Source organism: Neovison vison, chromosome 8, assembly GCF_020171115.1.
Source record: "Neovison vison isolate M4711 chromosome 8, ASM_NN_V1, whole genome shotgun sequence".
Classification (NCBI taxonomy): Eukaryota; Metazoa; Chordata; class Mammalia; order Carnivora; family Mustelidae; genus Neogale; species Neogale vison.
Genome location: NC_058098.1, coordinates 126,328,694 through 126,332,175, shown reverse-complemented (window position 1 = coordinate 126,332,175; position 3,482 = coordinate 126,328,694). Strand labels below are relative to the sequence as shown.

Here is a 3,482-nt window from a genome sequence, read left to right as displayed (position 1 = left end):
CTGTTTAGTTCACTGCTCCATCCCTTAGCACAGTACTTGGCTAGGGGATATGAGTCGTGCCTCACCAAATATTGACTGAATGAATAAAAGAGCGAATGAATTCTGTCTACTTCAGGAGGTGCTAACGGAAATGAAGGCGAATGTGTTTCGGTGGCGCCTAGATTATACACACAGGAAGGGAAAAGACGTTTGAAGTATGGTTTTTAGCAACTCAGTTAGTTGGGAAGTAAACAAGAAACAGCAAGCCCTCCAAGTACTCATACACAGGGTATTTCGTAACACTGAGCGGTGCTCCGCGTGACAGGGAGGCTGGGAAGGCAATGGCGACAGTAAGGTGCCCTAGAGAGGAGTGCAACAGGAGACTACTGCCATCCTTCAGCTGAAGGGACTAAGAAGAGCCACAGAGTTACCTGAGCTGGGGGCAGGGGTCACTCAGCAGAGACTGAGAACCACTGTAAGTCAGTCTCTGAGAAGCTGGGCCATGGGACATGCAGGCTCTGCCAAGGACTCAAACAACTCAAGACAAAGGAAAAGGGAGAGAAATGTGTGGGCTTCTCCCTTCTTCTTCCCTTCAATCTTCCTCCAGAGCCTCTCTTTGACCAAACCCAAGAGGAGCCCTCTGTTGGGGGAGCCTGGAAAAGCAGCCAGGACAGGTCAGTGTCCACTCATACAGAACTGGGCAGGGGAGGGAGGAAATAGGCTCTGGGGCAGCACAGGGACTAATCCGACACTGAAGACATTAAAACTACCTCTGGGCAAAGGAGGGGTTAATCGTCTTTATTTTTCACAAGATGGCAGATTCAGGAAGAACAGGAGGGAGACATGTGGAACAAGCTTGAGAAGCAATTACCTCTCAATGCGGTATTCCTGGCTGAGATAGTTGAGTGGTGCAGATTTGGGGAGACTGGGTATAACATGGGATGTTTTCTTCCATTCAGTTATTCACACAAGGGTGTGGCTCCCTGAGAGGCCCAGGACCCAGGGCCCCAGCTTGTTCATTAACGCCCAGAGAAAATGGCCCCCCAACCAAGAGACTAGATGACTTAGACGAGAGGGAGCTCTATGGTCAAAAGATTCCCCAAACCAAAGCATAGAAGACAGATCAACCACCAGAGCTGCAAGGACCCTGTGAGCCGGCCTGGTCCCATCCCACTTTCCACTCCTCCCTCACATTCTAAATTAAGTAATGGAGGACAAGGGGTTGAAAGAGGCTTCAACCATGGTCTTACTGCAATATAACAATAGAGTCTGAATATCACCTCAGGTCAGGATTCCCAGAGGGTCAAAGGAGGCATGATGTATAGTGAGTGAGTGTGTGTGTGTGTGTGTGTGTGTGTGTGTGTAAGTTTGAATGGAATGCCTCACAGTATAAAGTGAAAGACAGTAAACTATTCCACAGAGAATCAGTCTTGAGGTAAACTGAGTGATCTGATTGAGAATGATCATACGTGGCACATTAATCTCAATTTTAAAATACAATATAGTTTGGGGTACCTGGGTGGCTCAGTTGGTTAAGTGTCTGGCCCTTGATTTCAGCTCAGGTCATGGTCCCAGGTTGTGAGATCAAGCCCACCTCAGGCTCCACACCCAGGCACAAGTCTGTTGGTCCATCTCCCTCTGCTCCTCTCTCTCTCTCTCTCTCTCTCTCCTCTCTCTCTCTCTCTCTCTCTCTTCCTTAAATAAATAAATAAATAAAATCTTTTAAAAAATGTAAAATAGCTAATACTTACAAACTATATTCAACAGAGTTCAATAATTTTTTTTTGAAGATGTTGAAGAAGCCGAAAGATCTTGCCAGCCCTTGGTTGGGGATGTCTCAAAAAGACTCAAGAGATAGAGCTAAATGTGCAATGGCCCTGGGACATGCCCTGGAAATCACTTTTTAAAAATAAATCTCTAGAGGATTTTCCAGCTGACCTCAGCTGCTGAGAGCTGGGACAGCATGCTGTTCCTGGTCTGGGTTCTAGGTTTCTGTCTGGGTCCCACCCAGGCACAACTATGGTGAAAGGAAGGAGATGTTGGGCATGCTAGCCCACCAAGGCTATATACAGCAGCCCTATCTCAGCCCAGAATGAACTCTGTGTCTGGCCCCACCAGCCTCCTCAAGGACATCGACAAGAAGCTCTTGGTCCTGATTTAAGAAGGAAGGATGCTTATCAGTTTTATAAGAAGCATTGATCAGTTTGCCAATTTAGTGTTACATCAGACTGTGGAGCCCATTCATGTGAGCAAAAATACAGTGATATATCTCAAGGGATTTTTGTGGTCAGAAGAGAAAATGTGGTCCTTCTAGGAGATATAGTCTCAGAAACGAGAGTGACACCAGCAAGTGTCTGATGATGAAATCCTAGAAGAATGAAGGGTAGAACAGCAGACCAAGCTAGAAGCTGAGAAGCTGAAAGTTCAAGCTCTGGAGGCTCGGGGTCTCTCCATTCATCAAGCAGACACTGTTGATGAAGATTAGGTCAGTTTCTCAGAAGCTATTGCTCTTGGGGAGCGGGGGTGCTCACTGAACAAAAGTGACATCCTGGTCATTTCACACATTTGACTAGGGACTGTAGAGATTTGAAAAGTCATTTTCATTTTGAATTCTTTCACACATGCAACATGAAGAAATTACATGTCTTTTTTTCCCCCCTTATTAATGGCAAAATCATTGCTCAAAAAGAACAGGGCATAGCCTCCTTTCACACAGTGTTGTGGAGCCAGCACCTACTTTAGATTGCTCTTCTTGTCCCAAATTAGTGTTTACAGGAGACATTCTTCATTTACTTGTAAATAAAATATGAATCTCAAAACTCAAAAATGAATAAACAAACGAACAAATAAATCTCTGGAGACTTCGGCCAAGAGCAACTGTAAAAGCTAAATATATTGCATAAAATAGCTGTTAAAAGTCATCAGAGAGTAAAAGCAGCTAGGACTTTAGAGGCCAAGATTCTGGAGAAAAGGGAAAGACAGTGAGTAAAACCGAAATTTCCTTCATGCTTTCCCTTCAATGAGACAGAGGAGAAACATTGGTCTAGAACTGTAGTAGCCTAGGTGGTCTGAGAAGCCAAAATTTGAAGTGCAAATCTACCGAAGCAGCCAGAACATAGGGAACTCTTATACTGGAGAAAGAGCCTAAATAGAAATAAGCCAGGCATTCTGCATTTGCTTTCCCCTCAAGGAATTTTTTCATTCCTAAGCTTTCCACATGATAGGCAAGCAGCCAAGAAACTAAGCAGTAAACAGCTTCTAAAAGGTTGAAAAACCAGTCAGAGTATGAGCAGTCTCCAAGTGCTAAGGAGAAAAAATATTGATGTTCAGGGCCCACCAAGGAGGAGAAGTTTCAGTAAATAACCTGGGTTTTTATTGAGACAGACGAAGGATTATATCCTAAGAGACAGAACAAGCCAGGCAGAGACCAGCCTTCACAAAGCCTAAAATCCAACTTCAAAATATCTCAATTCCTGACAGGATCAAGGTGCTCTGCCTATTCT

At 44.6% G+C, this 3,482-nt stretch overlaps 1 pseudogene; it reads left to right on the top strand.

Moving 5' to 3' along the window:
* Window positions 1–2,071: 2,071 nt before the first annotated feature.
* On the top strand, window positions 2,072–2,464 carry LOC122915492 (annotated as a pseudogene).
* The last annotated feature ends 1,018 nt before the right edge of the window (window positions 2,465–3,482 follow it).